At 40.8% G+C, this 27,963-nt stretch overlaps 1 protein-coding gene across 2 annotated transcripts in view; it reads right to left on the reverse strand.

The window, feature by feature from the left end:
• The window catches only part of LOC129817278 (leucine-rich repeat and fibronectin type-III domain-containing protein 2-like), a 259,863-nt gene that overhangs the window by 88,500 nt on the left and 143,400 nt on the right, over positions 1 to 27,963 (reverse strand). Inside the window, exon 2 of one of the 2 annotated variants that reach the window (XM_055872372.1) lies at positions 15,006 to 15,130. The exons of the other annotated variant lie outside the window; for it this stretch is intronic. The gene's annotated coding sequence lies outside the window, so the exon portion shown is untranslated. The remainder of the gene's footprint in view (positions 1 to 15,005; positions 15,131 to 27,963) is intronic. 2 annotated transcript variants of the gene reach the window in all.

The raw sequence follows: 27,963 nt of genomic DNA on the forward strand, positions 1-27,963 counted from the left end.
TGTTTCGGCTTCCGTGCTGCGTGTATTGTGTACTCGTTATTACGGATCTCGTCCCGTTTATTGTTGTGCACTTGCTATTACGGGTCTCGTCCCATGTATTTATGAGAGGTTTAACCTCACTCTTTTGTTTGGGTTACATCCCTGTGTTTTGGTATGCATGTTTGTTTTGGGCTTAGTCCCCGTGCCTTTTCATGGCATGTTGTATTTTTGGGTGGAGTATTAAAACCCCCTATTACGTAGTCCTGCGCCTGTCTCCAATCATTTATACAACGTGACAAGAGCACTGTACAATCTGGCAAATTTAGCAAATAAAGCGTTTGTGGTAAATACATGGGGGCCGCCATCTTTCTGCACCTTCGCCATTATATCACAAGGACATTTATTCAGGAAATGGGGGACTGAGAACAAATACATTTCCCTACAGTTACCTTTTGAAGATGAAATAATTTCTCAAATATACTGCACTTTAATGCTAGGAGTTTCTACACATTCCCAGCTCATACTGCCACTGCACATCCCAAAATGCCCAAACGTCCAATATACAGCCTGCTGTACTTCTCTACATAACTCCTGTTCTCAAATAGGGATGTTGATAACTAATTAGGGTGCAATGGATTCCATTTTTACAAAGACTGCCTTATAGTGAAGTGAGTAAGAAAAAGCAGAGGAGACAAGGTTATTATGGTGTGTTTTAAACACTTTCATGCAGCAGCTACAAAAAATGAGCAACAAAACTAATTTGTTCCAATGAGTCTAATTTTCCCTGGTGCAATGTGGAGCACCATCCACTGTAGTGTGCTCCAGTTTCGAGTGGAGTGGGAGGTGCAGCACAAATGTTTGCACATGTGCTTGACCGCTTCACCAATCTACTGACAACTGCTCTTCAACGATGTTATGAGGACCACTCAACGTTTGTTACATCCTGCATGCAGCTAAGCATGCAACAGTAAGACAAGGTACGACATAGGTACGACCCAAAAATATATAATTGATTGTTGGCAAGTGGAGGTAAGCATGATCGGCTTTATGCAAAGCAGCTTATAGGATATAGTGGCGATTGAGCATGTTTCATAGATAAATGAATTAACAAAATACAATGAGGATGTTCTGCTTTGGAAAGCCATCAAGGTAATCCTCCCCATGGGAATATGGGTGAGTGTCACAGGCATCATTTCTCATAGGAGGCACAAGGGCATGTGCAACCTCAGATTTAAATTAATTACTCAACTTCATTCTTAAGCCCACATTTTTTCATCATTATTTATAAAAAGATCTGTCAGCTGTATTTTGCAGAGGGGGCACACTGACTAGACCGTGCAAAGATTCCCCCTCCCCCCATTCTCCCGAGTAAGTGGTTCCTTCCAAGGTGCACCACAGAGCAAAGATATGCTAGGCAGGACGCTAGATACTCTAATGCATGCAGACAGTATCGTCAGTGGAGGAGGAGAGAGAGTGTCGAGTGACAGACAGTGTTTGATTTGATTTTAGCTGCCGGTGATGGGCAGGACTCACAGGAAGTATGTTTATTAATGAATTTGATCAAGCTATATAGCCTATTGATTCTATCTTGATGAAAGAATAAAACACACGTCTTGTTGTTTCTCTGTAGTACTAGCCACCATGCAATTTTATGAAGTTGGCTTTAGTGAGCCAGCTAAATACTGTAGGTTCTCAATCTGTCACACCCTGATCTGTTTCACCTATCTTTGTTATTGTCTCCACCCCCCTCCAGGTGTCGCCCATCTTCCCCATTATCCCCTGTGTATTTATACCTGTGTTCTTTGTTGATCTGTTGCCAGTTCATTTTGTTTCGTCAAGCCTACCAGCGTTTTTCCCTCTGCTCCAGTCTCTCGATTGTTCCTGTTTCTTAGTTTTCCCGGTGTTGACCGTTCTGGCTGCCCTGAGCCTGCCTGCCGTCCTGTACCTTTGCCCCACCCTTCTGGATTACTGACCCCTGCCTGCCCTTGACCTGTTTTTTGCCTGCCCCTGTTGGATTAATAAACTGTTGTTACTTTGATGTTGTCTGCATCTGGGTCTTACCTGAAACGTGATACAATCTCCCAACCTCATAACTAGCTACCAAGGCATTTCAGGCAGTCACTCAAGTTGTCTCACTTTCTTAGCTGACTTCAGGAAAGACTAAAAGTGCTTTCATTCTTGGGTTATGATACCTTATACCTGTGTGGCAGTTGTATTAAACTCCTAAGGCATAAAAGTGAATTAATTAAAATTACAATTGAACAGGTATTCTTAGATAACCTAACTTTTTTTTTTTTTTTTTTACACAGAATTAGGCATTATGGTTTTAGATTGCAGGAAAAAATCAGTCTCAGGTGTTTGGAAAATTCTAAGACCACCCCTGCTTCCATCCTCACACACTTTGTGGTCCCTCTAAAAGAGTTGGTGCATGATGCCCATGGCGAATGTAACGGAAGAGAAGCGAGGTCACTGCTTGGATGATTGTGTGCGTCACAGCTACTGTACAATACTACAGTCGTAATACTATGAAAATCATGTGGCACCATCTGGAGCCGGAAGCCTCTCCCCCGCTGTATGAACACAGCACTGGGTTCTGAGTAATGCAAACATCAGCATATGCATTTGGCCTTTATGTCATCCCTTACATAAATCTCTTTTATGGCTCTCTATCTATTACACAGTCACAACCATATAGATAGATACAGCATAGAGATATATACAGTATTTACTGTAGCAACTATGACAACATTTTCTGACCTAGTGCTATGAGAACATGACTGGATTTATGAAATGAATGTGCCATTATCCACCAAAACCCCACAACTAGGTTTGCTATAAAGCTGAGGGATGGTGTTGGATAAATGTACAGCATGTATGTACATGAACATTGAACAGCAGTTAATATTGCAGATTGCGCCTTTAATGTTCACCGATGGTTATTTTACATTTCACATTCACATGTCACCTTCATGCCACCGTGCCAATCAAATGGAATCCTCTTTATCCCTCACCCACCTATCCCAGGTGGTGCCAAAGCTTAGCACACATTAAAGCATGCAACTTAAGCTGTAGAGGGCCACGAACGCTAGCTAAAATCCTCCCCTTGCTGTACACTGTTACACATTGTTATCTGCTTTGTACACAGTGTATATGATTCCCTTTAGTCTGAGAATAGAGCACGTCTGTGGATAGCCTTGGCGAGCAATTAGTATGTTTCTGTTCATGGCGCCACAACACATCGTGCCAAAGAAAAGGTTGGAACTTTTAGTAAGTTCTCTCTCTTTAATGGCAGTGCAGCCATCAAGAAAGGAGTTCCATCTCTCTCATCCAACACACATTTTAACAACAATTTGAGTCACACATACCGTACCAGTCAAAAGTTTGGACACACATACTCATTCAAAGGTTTTTCTTCATTTTTACTATTATTCTACGTAGTAGAAAACATAAACACAATGAAATAAAACATATGGAATCCTGTAGTAACTAAAAAAGCGTTAAAAAAAATCGAAATATATTTGCCTTGATGACAGCTTGACACACTCTTGGCATTCTCTCAAACTGCTTCACATTGAATGGTTTTTCAACAGTCTTGAAGGAGTTCCCGCATATGCTGAGCTGCATATGCTGGCTGCTTTTCCTTCTCTCTGCGTTCGAACTCATTCCAAACCAAACCATCAATTGGGTTGAGGTCGGGTGACCGTGGAGACCAGTTCATCTGATGCAGCACTCCATCACTCTCCTTGTTGGTCAAATAGCCCTTACACAACCTGAAGGTGTATTGGGTCATTGTCTAGTTGAAAAACAAATGATAGTCCCACTAAATGCAAACCAGATGGGATGGCGTATCGCTGCAGAATGCTGTGGTAGCCATGCTGGTGAAGTGTGCCTTGAATTCTAAATAAATCACAGACAGTGTCCCCAGCAAAGCACCCCCACACCATCACACCTCCTCCTCCATGCTTCAAGGTGGGAACCACACATGCGGAGATCATCCGTTCACCTACTCTGCGTCACACAAAGACACAGCGGTAGGAACCAAAAAATCTCTCATCAGACCAAAGGACATATTTCCACCGGTCTAATATCCATTGCTTGAGTTTCTTGGTCCAAGCAAGTCTCTTCTTCTTATTGGTGTCCTTTAGTAGCGGTTTCTTTGCAGCAATTCAAACATAGGCCTGATTCACGCAGTCCCCTCTGAACAGTTGATGTTGATATGTGTATGTTACTTGAACTCTGTGAAGCATTTATTTGGGCTTTAATTTCTGAGGTGCAATTAACTCTAAGGAACTTATTCTCTGCAGCAGAGATAACTCTGGGTCTTCCTTTCCTGTGGCGGTCCTCATGAGAGCCAGTTACATTATAGCGCTTGATGGTTTTTGCGACTGCACTTGAAAAAAATGTAAAAAGTTCTTGAAATGTTCCGTATTGACTGATCTTCATGTCTTAAAGTAATGATGGACTGTAGTTTCTCTTTGCTTATTTGAGCTGTTCTTGCCATAATATGGACTTGGTCTTTTACTAAATAGGGCTATCTTCTGTATACCACCCCTAGTTAGTCACAACACAACTGAATTGTCTCAAACACATTAAGAAGGAAAGAAATTTCACAAAGTAACTTTTATCAAGGAATGCCTGTTAATTGAAACGCATTCCAGGTGACTACCTCATGAAGCTGGTTGAGAGAATGCGAAGATTCTGCAAAGCTATCATTAAGGCAAAGGGTGGCTACTTTGAAGAATATAAAATATAAAATATATTTTGATTTGTTTAACACTTTTTTGGTTACTAGATGATTTGATATGTGTTATTTCATAGTTGTGATGACCTCACTATTATTCTCCAATTTATAAAATAGTAAAAACAAAGAAAAAGCCTGGAATGTGTAGGTGTGTCCAAACTTTTGACTTGTACTGTATCTGCTATGCTAAATGAGACTTTAAAATTATCCTTGCAACCTCAACAAACCACAACAAGACTAGAATGTGTAAATCACATTCACTCAAATTTGCATGTGTTATATTGCCTGACACCAGCACCACGGAGACCAATGTACTGTACAGCATCATCAGTGAAAACTACGCCTCAGTGAAAACGCTCTAATTCCTGAGCTCAGAGGGTGTCTATCCAAGCTTCAGAGCTATTTCCATATGCACTGGCAGATGGCTGGACACTTTCAGCAGCCCAGCGATATTCACACCTAGGCTCACACACAGCACATACTTGGCTAGCTTGCCATTGTCATGTTGTCCGTGGGCGAGTGACTGTAGGCCAGTGGCGGGTGACCAGCCAGGGTGAATCAGCGGGGTCGTGAGTGACACATACCAATGAAAGGCTCTGTAAAGCAGCCTGGGGGTGGAGGTTGTTGGCAATATTCTGCACAGCAGAGTAGAGGCCATGCCATGCTTTACTGTTTCTGGCTCTGAGCTGAGCCTGTATAATAGAGACGGGTGGGCATGGGGGACTTGCTCTGACTACACATAGATCACACACTGTACACAGTGCACCAAACTGCCATTAATTATGAACAAATCCATTTGGAAAGAAGAGAAAGAAAGATCAATCTGTGTGAAAAGGAGAGCACATTAAAGGGGAATGGAAACACTTGGCTTTAGAACACCAGCTAACTGTATAACTGTAAATTGCCATATTGGCGTTGTTGCGTCACTGGCAGGAGAGTTTGGGAATTCCTGAATTTACTGAGACCATGACCTCTGCGTGCATTAGTGAGCATACTTTGTTGGTCTCACACCATATATGAAAACATGATACATATTTTGAAAGCTGAAAAACAGCCCTTTCAAATGATATGACAAACAATAGCACCACATCAATCAAATGGTAATCAGTCAAGAAAAAACTTATATTTTACACAAAAATGTAAAAAAAATCCACCAAAGAGCTGCCATTTACACAAATTCTTAATGAAGATAGAGAAAAAACAGAGCATATGTGACTAGTTCCGTGCATCACTACTTCACAGGAGAGCCATTTGAACGTAAACTTATAATTTTTTTAATGAAAATTAGTTTTTGTGCAGAAATGCCTTCTGGAACATGTGACCTTTCATGTGCCTAAATAACTAACTTTAATGCCATCTGTAAATATGAATAAAATTGTTAAATGAGCCTAGTTGGTTTAGCCACAAAGAAAGTCATGATTGTCTGAGATAATGGGTGAGCTGGACATCCAGAGAGATGAGTTTAGATTGGTCTGCCATGAAGCACATCTATTTGAGCTGGTCAGTATGTGTAGTAGGTAATCCTTTCTAACGAGGCTTTAAAAAAAACGATATCATGTAGTAGAACTGCATAAGTGTTGCTCTCCACTTTCTGGACTGAGTTTTGAAATCAGTGGAATTAGAGTATGATAGCTAATGAGATGGCGAAAACACCTTCCTCCGGATTACATCTTCAAACTAAGGGCAACCATGGCATCTGTGACAGCGGTAGAAGCGTCCATTCATGTATACGGGTAAGGTAGTCTAGCTAGCTACGTTTTCAGACATTACACAAACTTCTTATGGCTGCAATCCCGCTACCGGGACCGATATGACAACAGCCAGTGAAAGTGCAGGGTGCCAAATTCAAACAATAGAAATCTCATAATTAAAATTCCTCAAACATACATATGTCTTATATCACTTTAAAGGTAATCTTGTTGTTAATCCCACCAAAGTGTCCGATTTCAAATATGCTTTTCAGCGAAAGCACTACAAACGATTATGTTAGGTCAACACCAAACCACAATAAGCACAGCCATTTTTCCAGCGAAAGATAGCAGTCAGAAAAAGCAGAAATAGAGATAAAATTAATCACTAACCTTTGATGATCTTCATCAGATGACACTCATAGGACTTCATGTTACACAATACATGCATGTTTTGTTTGATAAAGTTCATATTTATAACAAAAAATCTGAGTTTACATTGGCGCGTTACATTCACTAGTTCCAAAAACATCAAGTGATTTTGCATAGCCACATCGTTTCAACAGAAATACTCATCATAAATGTAGATGATAATACAAGTTATACACATGGAATTTTAGATATACCTCTCCTTAATGCAAACGCTGTGTCAGATTTCAAAAATACTTTACGGAAAAAGCAACTCATGCAATAATCTGAGACGGAGCTCAGAACAATAGCCAAATTAGCCGCCATGTTGGGGTCAACAGAAACCAGAAAATACATGATAAATGTTTCCTTACCTTTGATGAACTTCATCAGAATGCAGTCCTAGGAATCCCAGGTCCACAATAAATGCTTGATTTGTTCAATAATGTCCGTTATTTATGTCCAATTAGCTACTTTGGTTAGCGCGTTTGGTAAAGAATTCCAAAGTCACAAAGCGCGTCCACTATAACGTGACGAAATGTCCAAAAGTTCCATAACAGTCAGTAGAAACATGTCAAACTATGTACTGAATCAATCTTTAGAATGTTGTTAACATACATCTTAAATAACGTTCCAACCGGAGAATTACATTGATTTCAGTTGAGCGATGGAATGGAGATGCTTCTACACCTGCATTGCTTGCTGTTTGGGGTTTTAGGCTGGGTTTCTGTACAGCACTTCGAGATATTAGCTGATGTACGAAGGGCTATATAAAATAAACTTGATTGATTGATTGATTGAGATGCCTATCGCGTGAACACGCGTGGTCAAAGCATGGTCAGCTCGTGGCAGTGGTGACTAATTCCTGTCTCCTTCGGCCCCCCTTCACATTAGAGTCATCAGACAAAGTTCTATTGACTGTTGACATCTAGTGGAAGCCGTGGGAAGTGAAAACCCATCAATATTTGGCTGTAATTTCAATGAGAGCTTGGTTGAAAATCTAGCACCCTCAGAAAAAATCCAAACAGGAAGTGGAACTTCTCAGGTTTTTGCCTGCCATATGAGTTCTGTTATACTCACAGACATAATTCAAACAGTTTTAGAAACTTCAGAGTGTTTTCTATACAATACTAATAATAATATGCAAATATTAGCAACTATGACTGAGGAGCAGGCCGTTTCCTCTGGGCACCTCTGTGCACCTTTCATCCAAGCTACTCAATACTGTCCCTGCAGCCATAAGAAGTTACAATTTTTACAGAAAGTTATTTTCACTTAAAGTTAAAGTGTACTGTTAGCTAGCTATGAAACATTAGCTGGCTGGCTCGCTAGCTAACATTACATGTATGATCTGTGTAGTAATAATATTTGTATTTCAGAGCCATTTGCTTTGCTAGTTATAGCCTGATGTTAGCTATCTAACATTGAACCTGGTTGGATAGCTACCTGCAGATTCATGCAGGGTCATTAGTTGGGATTATGGTTAATTGTTTAGCTAGCTAGCTACACGTTTTAACACAATACTTCACTATGCAAGTAACCATTTCAATAGAATGTTAATGATGTCACTGCGACAACTGTTGATAGACGTAGCTGATAAATTCGCTCTGGCTATCTACTCTGGCTATTTCAGAGGACTCTTGTCTGAGTGTGCCAGAGCACAGAATAACTGACAAATTTACGAATGCTTAACACCCGTTGAATATGGCCGGTGTCAGTAAACGTTGGCAAAAAAATGTAATTAAATTGTTGCCAGCAGCACATTTGCAGTCACCAACGCTCTGGAGAACACAAAACCAGCCTAACCAGCTCTGCTAGGGTGAGTAAAATCGTCAGAGTGAGCTGTTCTCTCATTTGTTGTCTGGAAGTAGCAAGCAAGCTAGCCAACGTTAACCAGTTGTCTTGGGTGATTGACTGCTGTTGTTAGGTCAGCTAGCTAACATTATGTGTATGATCTGTGTAGTAATATTATTCGTATCTCAGAGTCATTTGCTTTGATAGTTATATATAACACAAAACCAGCCTAACCAGCTCTGCTAGGGTGAGTAAAATCGTCAGAGTGAGCTGTTCTCTCATTTTTGTCTGGAAGTAGCTAGCAAGCTAGCCAATATTAGCCAGTTAGCTTGGGTGGTTGACTGCTGTTGTTAGGACAAAACGCTCAGATCAACCCTACTCCTCGGTCAGAGCGCCCAGTGTGCGCTCTGAACGCTCCTTAAAGAGATGGGCGGGACTAAAGCTTAAGAGGCCATGAAAGATTCTGAATGGTGTAGACAAAGAAGAGCTCTCCAGTACTGTATGTGTACCAAAACATTCAAAGGCCATTTTCTCAAAAGTGAGGTTACAAGTTTATCAAAAAGTAGAATTACTTTCCCGTTGTTCTTCATCTGTAGTGTATGATATACAATTTTCTATCTCTACTTTTATCCAATGTAAAAAACACAATTTAAAATTGTGCTAAATAAGACCGAATCGAGCCGGTCGGTCACATATTGAGTCTTCCTTATTTAGTAAGGGTTTAAAATCTGAAATCAGAATAGCAATACATTTTTCTTTACTGTGAATGTTAAAGGTCTTTTAGTGAGAACAGTGGTATTTTTCTATAATTATATGGATGTTCCGTGATCAGACACTTTCTTATCTTGATAGTATATTAAACACATACTGTATATAGCTGTCCAATGACACATTCTGATGGAATGGCTTGTCCTGCACGTTGTAAAAACCTAGAGAATGTTGGATTTTTTTTGTGGTTAATTTCTAAACATAGCAATGTGAATGCAAAGAGGACTCGGACCACAAAATAGATGAAGTGAACTGGCAAAGAGTTCAAAGGCAGGGGCAGTGTGAATAAAAACATTTTTTCTTTGTTTTTTACCCCAAAGTTCGCTTTAAAGAGGACTGAGATCGGTTAAAAGAGGACTATATGTGAAAACACCCTTAGTCTTAAATATTACAAGGAAAGACATACACAAGTAATATAATATGAATAAAACAAAAACTTTATTGAAACAACAAGGGGAATATATTGTCTCATTCAAACCTGAAAAGAATGTGGAAGTTACATCGCTGTCATGACCAAAACATTATTACCAAAATTCATCTCAGGGATATTGTTACCAAAATTGTTATGTAATTACAAAATATGATAAGAATAAGGCATATTATGACACAAATGGGCTTTTACAATTTCATTTTCTTTTGTACTACATTCCACTTGGCCAATATCCTAATACACAAAAAATTAAAAGCATGTAACAGAGGCGAAATTACCAGTGACAGTCTGAGATACTTGGTGAAGACATGGAATCCCTTTACTAGTGCCTATGTGCACAATGAGTCACACTCACTGGAGTGCCACTACCTAAAACAATTTTGGTCCCCTACAATGCATAACTGCTCGCCCATTCAGGTGCTACTGTCGTAGAAAATCACTTCAAATATAACTCTTACAAGAACTTTGTGAACTCAAATAAGATTTTTAATACAAATTGTATCACAATCTGGAATGTCCGCGGAACACACAATTTCCCAGAGCCTTAGCTTCTATATTTATACACACATAACACTATGTCCATCCCTTATGCAAATGACCTTTCATTTCTTAAGTCTTTCACCATCTTTATCTTTTAGTTCAAGCTTCCTACTGGTTCATGCCCTATAACACCCATATCTGTTTTTCAGTTAGATTATAATGGTGGCTGGACCCTCTATCTTTTTAGTTTGTCAGCATAATGTCTCACTTCCCTTTATTAATGTGTCAATGTACTCCCTGTTCAGCTTGCCTTTATTGGAATCAGCAGATTCTGTCCTATATGATTTTAGAAGCAGCTGACCATGGGTCCCTCTATCTTTAGTATGTCAACATAATGTGTCAATGTACTCTTTGTTTTGTTTGCCTTTATTGGAATCAGCAGACTCTACCCTATAGGTCTTCATTTTAGAAGCAGCTGACTATGAATCTCTTTATCATTAGTGTCAGGTCAGCAGACCATGTGTCAGGTCAGCAGACCATGTGTCTCCCTTTCATTACTGTGATCTATTTTTAATGTTCAGCCATTTTATACATCTATGTGCTGTCCTATATATTTCATTTACTTCTACACTACACAAACAAACCACATCATATTCTCCTTTTTAACTTTCCTGTAACAAAGTCAACAATTTCTACAGAAGTCCTCCAGTACATTGAAGTTCATCTAGGCTCAGCTAGGCTGTGAAGGTGTGTCCTGTGAGGGTGTAATTGTCCCTCAGCCCTTTTGAAACTTCAGCAGCATCTTGTCCACTCTCTCCAGCCCCTGCATGCCCTCACAAAGGTCTGAGAGCTGACAGTCCACCACAGTGTCAGAGAGAGAGATAGATAGAGAAAAAATACCCACTAAAATACAGTGCCTTCGGAAAGTATTCAGGCCCCTTGACTTTTTCCTCATTTTGTTACGTTACGGCCTTATTCTAAAATGGATTAAAGTATTTTCCCCCCTCATCAATCTACACACAATACACAATAATAAAAAAGCGGAAACAGGTTTTTAGAAATGTTTGCAAATTTATAAATTATAAATACCTTATTTGCATAAGCATTCAGACCCATTGCTATGAGACTTGAAATTGAGCTCAGGTGCATTCTGTTTCCATTGATCATCCTTGAGATGTTTCTACAACTTGATTGGAGTCCACCTATGGTAAATACAATTGATTGGACATGATTTGGAAAGGCACAAACCTGTCTATATAAAGTCCCAAAGTTGACAGTGCATGTCAGAGCAAAAGCCAAGCCATGAGGTTGAAGGAATTATTCGTAGAACTCTGAGACAGGATTGTGTCGAGGCACAGATCTGGGGAAGGGTACCAAAAATGTCTGCAGCATTAAAGGTCCCCAAGAACATAGTGGCCTCCATCATTCTTAAATTGAAGAAGTTTGGACCCACCAAGACTCTTTCTAGAGCTGGAGCCCGGCTAAACTGAGAAATCGGGGTACAAGAGCCCTGGTCAGGGAGGTGACCAAGAACCCGATGGTCACTCGGACAAAGCTCCAGAGTTACTCTGTGGATATGGGCGAACCTTCCAGAAGGACATCCATTTATGCAGCACTCCACCTATCAGGCCTTTATGGTAGAGTGGCCAGATGGAAGCCACTCCTCAGTAAAAGGCACATGACAGCCCAGTTGAAGTTTGCCAAAAGGCATCTAAAGGACACTCAGACCATGAGAAACAAGATGCTGTGGTCTGGTGAAACCAAGATTGAACTCTTTGGCCTGAATGCCAAGCATAACTTCTAGAGGAAGCCTGGCACCATCCATATTGTGAAGCATGGATGGTGGCAGCATCATGCTGTGGGGATGTTTTTCAGCGGCATGGACTGGGAGATTAGTCAGGGATGAGGGAAAGATGAATGGAGAAAAGTACAGCGAGATCCTTGATGAAAACCTGTGCCAGAGCGCTCAGGACTTCAGACAGGGGCGAAGGTTCACCTTCCAACAGGACAATGACCCTAAGCACACAGCCAAGACAATGCAGGAGTGGCTTTCGGACACGTCTCTGAATGTCCTTGAGTAGCCCAGCCAGAGCCTGGACTTGAACCTGATCTAACATTTCCGGAGAGACCTGAAAATAGCTGTGCAGTGACTCTCCCAATCCAACCTGACAGAGCTTGAGAGTATTTGCAGAGAAGAATGGGAGAAACTCCCCAAATGCAGGTGTGCCAAGCTTGTAGCATCGTACCCAAGAAACCTCAAGGCTGTAATCTCTGCCCAAGGTGCTTCAATAAAGTACTGATAAAGTGTCTGAATACTTATGTAAATGTGATATTTCAATTTTTATTAAATTTTTTACATTTGCAAACATTTCTAAAAACCTGTTTTTGCTTCGTCATTGGGGGGTATTTTGTGTAGATTGATGAGGGAAAAAAATCTATTTAATACATTTTAGAATAAGGCTGTAACGTAACAACATTTAAAAAAATCAAGGTGTCTGAATACTTTCCGAATGCAGGTATATAGTCCTAATAGTACATAACAATAATACATAATTAACAATTACCTTCCAGTCAAAAAGCTTGGCTTAGCTACTATTTTAGGAATCATACAACATGTCACAGATAACAAACACCTAAAGAGATATCTAGCTACATAGTTATCTAGCTAGCTAGCTAATAATTATAATTAGCATAAAAAAGACAAGACGAGCTAAATCAAGTACCGTTAGGCTAACCAGCTAGCTTCCTTGCTGATTGTCTACTCGGCTGACTGTCTACTCAGCCTGTTATCAGAAGTTAATCTTATTAATCAGAAAAAATACTCTAAAATGTAAATATTCTAATTACCAACATAAAAGTGATTGTATCAGTTACTTACCTTAACATTGTTGTCCTGATCTCAATGACAGAGCGAAGTTTGACGAGAGTGGAGGAGAGGGCAACATTCACTTTCAGTCCCCATGCCAAAAGTCACCATTTGCTCATCACTGCCAATGACGCAGTCGTTGCTATAGCAATGCATGATGGCGCTACCCATACCACTAATAAACATTGTTCAAGATCAAAATCTCTCAAAAAAAATAGAGATGTTTCCATGTTCAATGCACATGTTGAGTATTAGTGAATTGAAGACATCTCTTTACTTTCTGAAGTGTTTCTAGGCCCTTTAATTATCCAAAAGATCATTGTATATCATGGTGCTTGTTTCTTCATTCTCAATCCTCCTTTAATCTACCCCAAGTTGGACAGAACCGAGGAGCTGGGATATTGAGATTGCTAAAACATTGAGCCGGGCAAATCAATCTCAAATCTAGTGATTTTCTTAATGGTGAAGAAGTGTGAAATGCTTTGTGACCAGTAACAACAGCCACAACAACAGGACAGCCACAAATGGAGTCCTAATGAATATAAAGACCGATAACCACTGTTTGATAAAGCACAGTACAGACTATCAGTGGAGCTTAATTTCCCCAGGCTCCAGTGGCCTGTCTAGTGAGAGTGGTCAAATGTGTGTAATTTACCTCTGTGTGTTCCTTCCTTCCTCCTTTATTTTGCCAACTGGCTTGGGAACGGGGAGTGAGTCAAGGTTAAAAGCATATACCTCCAGGGAGATCCAGCCAGCCACAGACAGGATACAGTTTAGGGGGTATCTAGTGTAGCTCCAGCAGCACTCAAGGCCCTGGGCTCTGCGCTTTAAGGCAGGATATCTTTGGCTTTGTAAACATCCCCATCTCTGTCTCAGTGAATTCACAGCCATAAAACAGCTGTGGCCGGTATGGGAGAAACCTGACAAACACATTACCCGGGTGCTACCACATACGTGCAGCCGTGGTAGCATCTGCAATCAACAATTTGTTATTCAATGCAGATGGCAATTACACCGTTTTAGCGCCGTTACCCAAATAAATCTGTATGTCCTGGGAGACGACAGATGAAACCAGAGGGAATCGTCAACCTTGGGAGAAAAACCTACGCAGCCAAATCTATGGTAGTGGTACATACAATTAATGCCATGGACTGGGCCATGGTTGCGTATGGAGGACACGTCTCACTCTGAGTGAAGAGCAATCAGACTCACACAGACTCTCAGTCGAAGGAATAAAATAAAGATGAGGCTGTGTCTTTGTCTGACCCTTTCCCACTCCTAGCCTGGACTAATGGGATTGTGTTAGCCATGGGACAGGTGTCTGTCTAGTCTCTAATGAGTGACACAGCACAAAGGGAAACTTTTCACCAACATTGCTCTGCTCGTCTGCTGCCATTCTTAGTGCCTTGCGGCTTTCAGAGGTGGATCAGTGTCAGTTTGAAATGGAATCTCTGCTAGGAGGTAGCATTGGCAGGTAGCAACATCACATTGGGATATTTACTATATTTCTACACACATCTAGGGTAGTTACAGTAAAGTTAAATTACTTAATTGGCGCCACTGTCTGCTGCTAGAAGGTAGCATTGACTGTTGGCAACATCTCACTGGGAGGTTAGGTGTGTTTCTACGTAAATCCAGGGTATTTAGTCAAAGTTCTGTTAAATTAGTTAAAGAAATTAGCCCGATTCCCCACTGCACTGCTGTTCACCTCTGAAGCCAACATAGGCAGGCTAGACTGTTATATAATGTTCATCTTGACTAATCCAGGAGTGAACATGTTATTTCAAAACAAATTTCTTGTTCAAACATGAGTGAGGTAGAGTAATTTATGGTATAACAAAGAGCACTGACCTTTCTGCCTCCTTGACGGCAGTAAACAAGGTATGTCTCGTTCTCCTCGTCCAGAAAATTCTTGGCAATTGCTCTCCCTTGCATGTGATATACATGTATCATACTTCATCGGGTTACGCTCTCACCTAAAAGAAAAACACAAACAAACACGAGCGTGAAATATTCATAAACTTCAGAAAAGGGACCAAAAAGAGGAACCATACACAGAGGATGCCTCTGCTGGCTGTTCACTTAGGGAAGGGAACTCTGTATTCTAGGTGGTTTTTTGGATAAAGATCTCAGGTTGGTCTGTCAATCTGGCAATTAACCAGTGCATGGAGCCTAAAGGAAATCCAATATATTTCCATTATGGTGTTTACATGGAGCAGCAAAGCCCAGGGACTCCCTCCCCTGCAATTCATTACGGCGATACGCAATCCTTCCCTTGGGGCCGAGCCAATACTATTACACTGCACCCGCCATATCTAATTTCGTCTGCTGATATCACAATCTGTGAAACTCTAGGAGAGCTCGTGGTCTTTCAGTCACTCTCCTCCCTAACAGGTAAGTTCCCATTACAACAACTCTATGTGTTCACAATTTATACCCCCACATTGTATAGGATATTGTTCCCTCAATCCACATTTAGTCACACTCCATGTAATGACACCACCAGTCACTTTCATTAAGATGTCTTGTTTTAAGATGATTTACAGCTACATTGTCACTTGACCGCTTCTATCTATCTCAGCGTCATTTACAGTGCAGCATGTTTTTCGCAGGAATATGAAGATAATAGAAAAATATCTACAGGAATATTTTTATTAGGAGTGTAGATTGACCCAGACATGCATTGCTGGTTCTGCACAGGCAGGACTCTAAATTGAAATGTTTAATTGGTAGCACTTTAAAAAGTTAAACTGATTGAGATTCAGCCTATATTGGGCCTATATGAATTCTAGCTACTTTAGAAGCACTGGAAACTAATATGTAACACTATAAATACATACATTTATTATAAAAGCTAAAATGTTGATACAAATACCTGTCACTGAAATTACAAAGTAATTTGTGGAATATTAGGTTTCTACCTTGTGTAAAAGCACTATTTTCCTATTGAGATGCATTACATTGAAAATTGTGCACTTGTCACGCCCTGACCATAGAGAGCCTTTGTTTCTCTATGGTGTAGTAGGTCAGGGCGTGACTGGGGGGTATTTTAGTTCATTATTTCTATGTGGGGTTCTAGTTTATTATTTATATGTTGGTGATTTGTATGATTCCCAATTAGAGGCAGCTGGTAATCGTTGTCTCTAATTGGGGATTATATTTAAGTAGTTATTGTTCCCACCTGTGTTTGTGGGATATTATTTTGTGTTTTGTGCATGTGCACCACGTAGTCACGTTTCGTTGTTAGTTTATTGATTTATTGTTTTGTTTTTGCTATGTTTCACTTTATAATAAATATGTGGAACTCAACATCTGCTGCGCCTTGGTCCGTCTCTCCTCACGTAAGTGACAGCACTGTCTCTTTAAAAACATCAGGTTTGTGATGACAACATGCAAGAGTTCTCATTCATGCATTGCAAGAGTTTTGTCATTCATTCATTCACCACCTTTTATTGCCCAAAAATGTTTGGATATAATAAAGTTACCAGGTTTTTAGCTCTAGCCAAAAAGCTAACTTGATTGAGCAAAGTGTGAACAAATGGTTGAATGGATGTCGAGATTTTGTCATGAAAAGGGTATCCACAAGTTCATCTGACTCTGAGCAAGTAGATAAAGGGCCTCATTGCCAAAATCCCGAAGTATCCCTTTAACGACGTAGACAGACGCTCAAGTCGTTTTATTATAGCACAAAGTGGTTTTAAGTACTTTAGTAAAAAAATGTAAGTACTATTTAAGTCATTGTTTTAGATATCTGTACTTTTACTCCAATACTGTACATTCCTAAAGAAAATAATGTACTTTTTGCTCCATACATTTTCCCTGACACCCAAAAGTACTGGTTACATTTTGAATGCTTAGCAGGACAGGAAAATTGTCAAATTCACGCACTTATAAAGAAAACATTCCCAACTGCCTTTGATCTGGCAGACTCATGAAACACAAATGCTTTGTTTTTAAATGGTTGTCTAAGTGTTGGAGTGTGCTGCTGGCTATTCGTAAATTAAAAAACAAGAAAAAATGGTTTGCTTAATATAAGGAATTTGAAATGATTTATCTTTTACTTTTGATCCTTACGTATATTGTAAACCAAATACTTTAAAACTTTTACTCAAGTACTGTTGCATTTTACTTTTCAAATGTACCTTTACTTTTATTCAATTATGACTGTTGGGTACTTTTCCCACCACTTTTTCCACCACAGCCCACGACATTGTTTATGGTCCCGGCGATCCGCTAGGAGGATAAAAATGTTGCTCTGGTAATATGGGTCAGATCTTTTAATCTGGTTGAGCGAGAAGCAAGCCATTTTCACTGAAGTAACGGTGCAACCATGCCTCAAACTAATCTGCACTCTATTGTTTCTCAAGGGCACTCCGAAACAACGGTACAGCGAAGTCTTATGGCGCCGGAGGGGACGGCTGCCGTTTTATGGGCTCGTAACCAACTGTGCTATTTTGTTTGTTTTTTCACATTGTTTGTAACTCATTTTGTACATAATGTTGCTGCTACCGTCTGTTATGACCGAGAAGAGTTTCTGGACATCAGAACAACGATTACTCACCTCGAACTGGACAAATGTTATTCATGAGTCCAACGTGAAGGATATACTGCTTCCCGGAGACCAGGCCCAAATCCCCGTCATTTGAGTTAAGAAAAGATGGAAATATAGGGTGCGGCGGTCTGGGTGCCTTGTGAGAATTTGTCGGCAAGTGAGTAAACCACCACTACCCTCTGTATTATTGGCCAATGTGCAATCATTGGAAAACAAACTGGACGCTCTACGATTAAGACTATCTTACCAACGGGACATTAAAAACTGTAATATCTTACGTTTCACCGAGACATGGCTGAACGATGACACGGATAATATAGAACTTGCTGGCTTCTCTGTGTTTTGGCAGAACAGAGCAGCTACGTCTGGTAAGACGAGGGGCGGGGGCTGTGTGTCAATTTGTAAATAACTGCTGGTGCGCGATGTCTAATATTAAAGAGGTCTCGAGGTATTGCTTTCCTGAGGTAGAATATTTCATGATAAGCAGTATACCACACTATCTACCAAGAGAGTTCACACCTATATCATTCGTAGCTGTCAATTTACCAACAAAAACCAATGCTGGCACTAAGACCGCACTCAATGAGCTGTATAATGCCATAACTTGTTATGGATAGGGGGCAGCATTTTCATGTTTGGATGAAAAGCATGCCCAGAGTAAACTGCCTATGCATATTATTAGTAGATTTGTATAGAAAACACTCTGAAGTTTCTAAAACTGTTTGAATGATGTCTGTGGGTATAACAGAACTCATATGGCAGGCGAAAACCGGAGAAAAATCCAACCAGGAAGTGGGAAATCTGAGGTTTGTAGGTTTTCAACTCTTGGCCTATCGAATACACAGTGCCTATGGGGTAATTTTGCACTTCCTAAGGCTTCCACTAGATGTCAACAGTCTTTAGAACCTTGTTTGATGCTTCTACTGTGAAGTGGGTCTGAATGAGAGGGGAATGAGTCAGGGCTCTGGCAGAATGCCAGGAGCTCGTGACGCTCGTTCACCTGAGAGCGAGCTCTGTTCCATTGCTTTTCTGAAGACAAAGGAATTCTACGGTTGGAACATTATTGAAGATTTATGTTAAAAACTTCCTAAAGATTGATTCTATACTTCGTTTGACATGTTTCTACGGACTGTAATATGACTTTTCGTCTGAACTTTTGCCTGGACCTGCCCGCGCGTCGTGAGTTTAGATTGTGTACTGAACGTGCGAACCAAAAGGAGTAATTTGGACATAAATGATGGACTTTATGGAACAAATCAAACATTTATTGTGGACTGGGATTCCTGGGAGTGCATTCTGATGAAGATCATCAAAGGTAAGTGAGTATTTATAATGCTATTTCTGACTTATGTTGACTCCAACATGGCGGATATCTCTTTGGGTTGATTTGTCGTCTGAGCTCCGTACTCAGATTATTGCATGGTTTGCTTTTTCTGTGGAGTTTTTTAGAAATCTGACACTGTGGTTGCATTAAGGAGAAGTATATCTTTAAATCTGTGAATAACACTTGTATCTTTTATCAATGTTTATTATGAGTATTTCTGTGATTTGATGTGGCTCTGTGCAAATTCACGGGATGTTTTGGAGGCAAAGCCAAATGTAAACTGAGGTTTTTGGATATAAATATGAACTTGATCGAACAAAACATACATGTATTGTGTAACATGTTGTCCCGGGAGTGTCATCTGATGAAGAATATCAAAGGTTAGTGATTCATTTTATCAATATTTCTGCTTTTTGTGACTCCTCTCTTTGGTTGGAAAATCGCTGTATGCTTTCTGTGACTACTTGCTGATGATAAATGTTTCCTTACCTTTGATGAATTCATCAGAATGCAGTCCTAGGAATCCCAGGTCCACAATAAATGCTTGATTTGTTCGTTAATATCCGTTATTTATGTCAAATTAGCTACTTTCGAATTGTTTACCAAACACCCTAACCAAAGTCTCAAAGCGCGACCACTATAACGTGACGAAATGTCCAAACGTTCCGTTACAGTCAGTAGAAACATGTCAAACGATGTACTGAATCAATCTTTGGAATGTTGTTAACATACATCTTGAATAACGTTCCAAACGGAGAATTACATCGACTTCAATTGAGAGATGGAACGGAGCTGCCTCTCACGTGAACGCGCGTGTTGAATCACCTCATGGCAGTGATTACTAATTTCTGTCTCCTTCGACCCCCCTTCACATTAGAGTCATCAGACTTAGTTCTATTGACTGTTGACATCTAGTGGAAGCCGTAGGAAGTGAAAACCCATCCATATCTCTCTGTATTTTCAATGAGAGCTTGGTTGAAAATATGGCACCCCCAGAAAAAATCCAAACAGGAAGTGGAACTTCTCAGGTTTTTGCCTGCCATATGAGTTCTGTTAATCTCACAGACATAATTCAAACAGTTTTAGAAACTTTAGAGTGTTTTCTATCCAATACTAATAATACTATGCATATATTAGTAACTGGGACTGAGGAGCAGGCCGTTTACTCTGGGCACCTTTCATCCACGCTACTCAATACTGCCCCTGCAGCCATAAGAAGTTAAACAGGTCAACATTCACAAAGCCACAGGGCCAGATGGGTTACCAGAGCGTGTACTCAAAGCATCCACGGACCAACTGGCAAGTGTCTTCGCTGACATTTTCAACCTCTCCCTGACCGAGTCTGCAATACCTACATGTTTCAAACAGACCACCACAATAGTCCTTGTGCCCAAGAAAGTGAAGGTAAGCTGCCTAAATGATTACCGCACCATAGCACTCACCTCGGTAGCCATGAAGCGCTTTGAAAGGCTGGTCATGGTTCACATCAACACCAGCATGCCAAAAACCCCAGACCCACTCCAATTCGCATACCGCTCCAACAGATCCACAGATGACACAATCTCAATCTCCACACTGCCCTTTCCCACCTGGTCAAAAGGAACACCCATTGTGAGAATTCTGTTCACTGACTACAGCTCAGCATTCAACACCATATTGACCTCAACGTTCATCACTAAGCAAAAAACCCTTGGACTAAACACCTCCCTCTGCAACTGGATCCTGGACTTCCTGACGGGCCGCCCCCAGGTGGTAAGGGAAGGCAAAAACACATCTGCCACGCATGCGTGCTTAGTCCCCTCCTGTACTCCCACAACTGCTTGGCTAAGCACGACTCCAACACCATCATTAAGTTTGCTGACGACACAACAGTGTCACCAACAACGATGAGACAGCCTATAGGGAGGAGGTCAGAGACCTGGCAGTGTGGTGCTAGGACAACAACCTCTCTCTCAATGTGAGCAAAACAAAGGAGCGGATCGTGGATTATTGGAAAAGGAGGGCCGAACAGGCCCCGATTAACATTGACGGGACTGAAGTGGAGTGGGTCGAGAGTTTCAAGTTCCTTGGTGTCCACATTACCAACAAACTATCATGGTCCAAACACACCAATACAGTTGTGAAGAGGGCACGACAACACCTTTCCCCCTCAGGAGACTGAAAAGATTTGGCATGGGTCCCCAGATCCTCAAAAAGTTCTACAGCTGCACCATCGAGAGCATCCTGCCCTGTTGCATTGCTGCCTGGTATGGCAACTGCTCGGCATCTGACCGTAAGGCACTACAGAGGGTAATGCGTATGGCCCAGTACATCATTGGGGCCAAGCTTCCTAACATCCAGGACCTATATACTAGGCAGTGTCACAGGAAGGCCCAAAAAATTGTCAAAGACTTAAGTCACCAGAATCATAGACTGTTCTCTCTGCTACCGCACGGCAAACGGTACCGGAGCACCAAATATAGGACCAAAAGGCTCCTTAACAGCTTCTACTCCCAAGCCATAAGACCACTGAACTAAACAATTTACACTGACCACCCCCTTTTGTTTTTACACTGCTGCTACTTGCTGTTTATTATCTAGTCGATTTAAAAATTACCTCGACTAATCTGTACCACCGCACATTGACTCGGTACTGGTTCCTCATGTATATAGCCTTGTTATTGTTATGTTGGTTTGATTGAGTTAATTTAGTAAATATTTTATTAACTCTATTTATTGACCTGCAATGTTGGTTAAGGGCTTGTAAGTAACCATTTCACGGTAAGGTGGCCAAAAGTTTTGAGAATGACACTGTCACGCCCTGGCCTTAGTTATCTTTGTTTTCTTTATTATTTTAGTTAGGTCAGGGTGTGACATGGGGGATGTTTGTGTGTTTTTGTCTAGTCTAGGGTGTTTGTATTGTCTAGGGGGTTTTGTAGTTCATGGGGTTGTGTTCAGTGTAGGTGTTTATGTAAGTCTATGGTTGCCTGGATTGGTTCTCAATTAGAGACAGCTGTCTATCGTTGTCTCTGATTGAGAGACATATTTAGGCAGCCATAGGCATTAGGTAGGTTGTGGGTAATTGTCTATGTCTTGACGTTAGTTGCTTGTGTCTGCACTTTCGTTTGATAGCTTCACGGTTGTTTTGTCTAGTTTGTATTAGTGTTCGTGTTCGTTTCTTCTTCTATTAAAAAGAAGGTATTTATTTCACGCTGCGTCTTGGTCCTCTCTTTCACCCGAAGACGATCGTGACAGACACAAATATTAATTTGCCTCAGTTTGTATGATGACAATTTGCATATACTCCAGAATGTTGTGAAGAGTGATCAGATGATTTGCAATTAATTGCAAAGTCCCTCTTTGCCATGCAAATTAACTGAATCCCCCCAAAACATTTCCACTGTATTCCAGCCCTGACACAAAAGGACCAGCTGACATCATGTCAGTGATTCTCTCATTAACACAGGTGTGAGTGTTGATGAGGACAAGGCTGGAGATCACTCTGTCATGCTGATTGAGTTTGAATACCAGACTGGAAGCTTCAAAAGGAGGGTGGTGCTTGGAATCATTGTTCTTCCTCTGTTAACCATGGTTACCTGCAAGGAAACACGTGCCGTCATCATTGCTTTGCACAAAAATGGCTTCACAGGAAAGTATATTGCTGCCAATAAGATTGCACCTAAATCAACCATTTATCGGATCATCAAGAACTTCAAGAAGAGTGGTTCAATTGTCGTGAAGAAGGCTTCAGGGCGCCCAAGAAAGTCCAGCAAGCGCCAGGACCGTCTCCTAAAGTTGATTCAGCTGCGGGATCAGGGCACCACCAGTACAGAGCTTGCTCATTAATGGCAGCAGGCAGGTGTGAGTGCATCTGCACGCACAGTGAGGCAAAGACTTTTGGAGGATGGCCTGGTGTCAAGAAGGGCTGCAAAGAAGCCACTTTTCTCCAGGAAAAACATCAGGGACAGACTGATATTCTGCAAAAGGTACAGGGATTGGACTGCTGAGGACTGGGGTAAAGTCATTTTCTCTGATGAATCACCTTTCCGATTGTTTGGGGCATCCGGAAAAAATCTTGTCTGGAGAAGACCATTCATGTGTGGGGTTTCTTCTCAGCCAAGGGACTGGGCTCACTCACAATTTTGCCTAAGAACACAACCATGAATTAAGAATAGTACCAACACATCCTCCGAGAGCAACTTCTCCCAACCATCCAGAAGCAGTTTGGTGACAAACAATGCCTTTTCCAGCATGATGGAGCACCTTGTCATAAGGCAAAAGTGATAGCTAAGTGGCTCTGGGGAACAAAACATCGATATTTTGGGTCCATGTCCAGGAAATTCCCCAGACCTTAATCCCATTGAGAACTTGTGGTCAATCCTCAAGAGTCGGGTGGACAAACAAAAACTCACAAATTCTGACAAACTCCAAGCATTGATTATGCAAGAATGGTGTCATGTCTTTGGCATCATTAAGGTGAAGACTGTTATTTTATCAAATCGATTCTCTGTAATTATTATTACGTGAATAAACGAATCATGTAAATGTAATTAACTAGGAAGTCTGGGCACCAAGGAAAATATTTAGATTACAAAGTTATAATTTTCCTAATATAACATTTCAGATATTTTAATATCTGATCAATTAGTCTTCTAATTAATGAATTATTCTTTGCCTCACGTTAGTCTCATTCCAAACATTGTTGGTTATCTGCACGAACTCAGTCTTTGCTATGAATCATCCATACATCATTTGTCCTAATCATTTATTTACTAACTAAATAATCACAGAAATGCATAACAAACAAACAAACAGTAGGTATGGTTACAAGGAAATTATAGGGGATGTGCCCTAGTGGGCTAATCCGGTAGGGCGGCTTGGTAGACAAAGGGACTGAGAAGGGCGCGAAAGACAAAAGACACTACACAGTTGATAATTATAATAATTTAAATGCTAATCCTTTGCACATGAACGCTCACTCATTCGGGAATAATTGCAATCAATATATATATTGACGCTCAGTGTGTCATCGTGTGATCTCTGTTGGAATCGTCCTTTTCTGTTGGGAAGTTCATCCGAGATTTTCTCTGTGTCCCTGGAGTCTTTGGTTAGAATGAATACTTCAGAGTAACATTCAGAAATGTTCTTATAGAATAGATGTTTCGGCGGTTGTCGGTCTTCGCATTCAGTCGACACAAATTCTAGCTGCAGACTAGTAATTAGTATTGAATATTTGCTCTTATTCTGTTGGTATCGATAGTCTCAGAGTTTAACAACCATTACAACCTTCGCTTATACTGAAGGTACGCATGGTCTCTACTCAAACCTTAGCCCTCTCGGTAATCGAGAAACGCGTGGGCTTCTCCAGGTGGGATTTTTATTCGGAACTGTGGAAAAGCTTTCCCATGACGCCAGATCGATGTCTGTGCTCATGGGGGTGGGCCAATGACTTAGTGAAACTTTAAACAGAAATACAATCCTCTCACATTAACGGTTTAAAATCACATTACACAATTTCACAAATAGTTTCATCTTTACTCATTCATTTTATACAATAATTAGATGCAAGCCTCAGAATGGAGGCTCCTGTATAAACAGAGTTATGGTAATGTGGCTGGATTGTCTTTCCTGAGGTCACAATCATAAAACAAAATGGACCGTTCGTAGCTGAATTCTCCACCGACCGTTTACACATTCTCCAAAACATGGATATTGTTCAGTTCTCAAGTTCTGTGATGTAGAATAAGTTCCTTTGTTCTACTGTGAACCCTCTCTCTATACCGCATGGCCGGGGGGGAAGAGAGTCTCCTCATGGAATTTACAACCTGAGATAACAGAGCCTTGGTAGGTGGGAGAGGGAGAGGTGGTAAGAGAGAGAGGGAGGGTACTCGCTATACCCAAAGAGGGTCACGTCATGACAATGGGCTGCCATCAGTCAGGATGTGGCCCAGAAGTTAATTGACAGCATGCCAGAGCAGATTGCAGAGGTCTTGAAAAAGAAGGGTCAACACTGAAAATATTGACTCTTTGCATCAACTTCATGTAATTGTCAATAAAAGCCTTTGCCACTTATGAAATGCTTGTAATTATACTTCAGTATTCCATAGTAACATCTGACAAAAATATCTAAAGACACTGAAGCAGCAAACTTTGTGGAAATGAATATTTGTGTCATTCTCAAAACTTTTGGCCACGACTGTACACCTGTTGTATTCAGCGCATGTAACAAATAAAGTGTGCTTTGATTTGAATTTGATTTATACAACAATTATTATCGGCAAGATTATTTTTCATAGTCACGCAGTGCTCTCAAAATACAACTCTTGGTCAGCAAAATATTTTGTTGCATATGTGACCTAATTTGTTGCTCTTTAGTGGAGGACGGGACACGTTCCCATTTTGGTAGATGATATGTATACCTAATCCCTGGGACACCTGCACCAGTCCACAGGATGACAGGAACACAATCTTCTCCAAGAAATTACTTGGCTTTTTGGCATCTGCTGCTGAATCGTATTCACACCCCCTGGAATATAAGCCATAGTGCAACAAATATTCTGATGGCCTTGCAGGAAAAATATGTGCACTGCATAACCTTTTGCACAATTCTGCACAACATGACTTAAATATTCACAGAGGCAAAGGGAAGCAAGCACTCCCAGGATAAACTCTAACGTCTTTGTACAAAACTGATGAACAATTTTTTTATGGCCCATTGAGACTTAAGATATGGAACACACTCATTTTCACAACTTTGGAGCACCAATACAGATGTATTATGCCATTGGAGTTTTTTCATAGGCTTGCAATGCCATGGTGAGGGAGAGGGGCACAAGAGACAAAAAGAGACAAAACGAGACAAAAACAAGCTTTGTACAGCCGTGACCTTCATATGAAATTACAAATGAGTGCTTAAACATTAAAACATACATTCATAAATCTACCTAAGAATGAATGCAGCCAGCTGTTAATAACAATGATGGGAAATAATTACAGCTTGTAGTTTGTCTGCTAATTACAGTGGTTTAAAGCAACATTTGCTGAGAGGTACTCAGTGCTTAACCATTCAGCACAATCTTAACCCCTACCAGCCAAGTTGAATCATACTATGCGAATAGCTTTTTAATTATTAATGAATGTTGGTAAGGAAAAAAGTCCTTCAGTAATTAGAAATCGAATAGACATCAGGGGATACCAGAGAGTTTTTCAGGTTCGCCATATTGCTTTGATCACCTCAGTAAGAAGATGCTGACCTATTATGTTTTTTTCTTGTGTTAGTTTCCCTTTATAAGAGAGCTGTGACTTGAGGCCATGGCAGATATGCAGCACAGGCAAATTCGGTCATGCACCGGTGGACCGAAGCAGTATGTGAAGGTTCTTCTTCCATAGCTTACTCCTTACAAAAAAAAACAATAAAAAAAAATCACGTGATTTTCGTGATTTTCGGACACGTGTAATTTTCAGACACTTGGATTTCAAACATTACTTTTAGACATTTTCACGACTTCCAGCTACATTAGTACTCTGTCAGGGAAAAATGACATACTTACCTGATTTGTTTGATATTAATAGTAAACAGTTATATATTTAACTAAGAGTAAGACTGGCCTGCTAATGTTGAGTTTTTATGGTGTCCACTCTAGCTTCCTGCAGTTAGTCTGGGCATCTGGTTAAGGAAATGGTTTTGCTAGGTATAGCTTGAGCTGACAATGACTTGATGATAAAAATCTGAAAGCTGGCATTCTATAGACAAGATGTTTGTGTGTGACCCGAGATAGAGATGGCCTAGAAGAGTTTAGAACAATGTCCCATTGTCTCATCTTCCTGGCAACTGGGAAACTAAGCCGGGTTGGAAGTAAAACAACATCCCGTGCAGATAACCAGGAGATGGATCAAGGTGGCTTATGGGAATGGTAGAAATGACTGACTGAGCATTTAGGGCCTATATAAGATTGCTGTTTTTTCATTATCAGTTAAGCTCTCGGCAACACAACCTAGAGTGTGCGCTCGACGGTTTCATTATTGCAATAATTAATCGATGTTGAATAAAGATGATTGTTTGAATAATTGTCCAAGTCTCTCTCAGAACTGAAATCTCCACTACAATTTCCATCCAGGGAATGAATGGTCTAAAACTCGCAACTTGCAAAAAAGGCAGCATAAGACTCCAACCTCTCCACAATGGCCAAGACCAGAGAGCTGTGTAAGGACATCAGGGATAAAATTGTAGACCTGCACAAGGCTGGGATGGGCTACAGGACAATAGGCAAGCAGCTTGGTGAGAAGGCAACAACTGTTGGCGCAATTATTAGAAAATGGAAGAAGTTCAAGATGACGGTCAATCACCCTCGGTCTGGGGCTCCATGCAAGATCTCACCTCGTGGGGCATCAATGATCATGAGGAAGGTGAGGGATCAGCCCAGAACTACACGGCAGGACCTGGTCAATGACCTGAAGAGAGCTGGGACCACAGTCTCAAAGAAAACCATTAGTAACACACTACGCCTGCAGCGCACGCAAGGTCCCCCTGCTCAAGCCAGCGCATGTCCAGGCCTGTCTGAAGTTTGCCAATGACCATCTGGATGATCCAGAGGAGGATCATGCACACTGTAGAATATGCATGGCAAAACAATGAACCACCCTCCATTGTGTGCACACGCATGTTTTAAAATTCACTGTCTGCAAACCCAGGGAACTAAAAGCACTGCCAATCTAAAGCAGCAATGAGGTAGAAATGCGACTGTTTAATCTGCATCAGTACAGAGCAGGAGCTGGGGCAGTCTCTCAAGCTGTGAGATGCAGTGAGGTATTCCTCCTCACTCTATACACCCCACCCTGGTGTGCTGCTCTACATGTCATGGATATCATAAGGTGAATGCACCAATTTGTAAGTCGCTCTGGATAAGAGCGTCTGCTAAATGACTTAAATGTAAATGTAAATGTAATGTCAAAGT

Source organism: Salvelinus fontinalis, chromosome 20, assembly GCF_029448725.1.
Source record: "Salvelinus fontinalis isolate EN_2023a chromosome 20, ASM2944872v1, whole genome shotgun sequence".
In the NCBI taxonomy this organism is placed as follows: Eukaryota; Metazoa; Chordata; class Actinopteri; order Salmoniformes; family Salmonidae; genus Salvelinus; species Salvelinus fontinalis.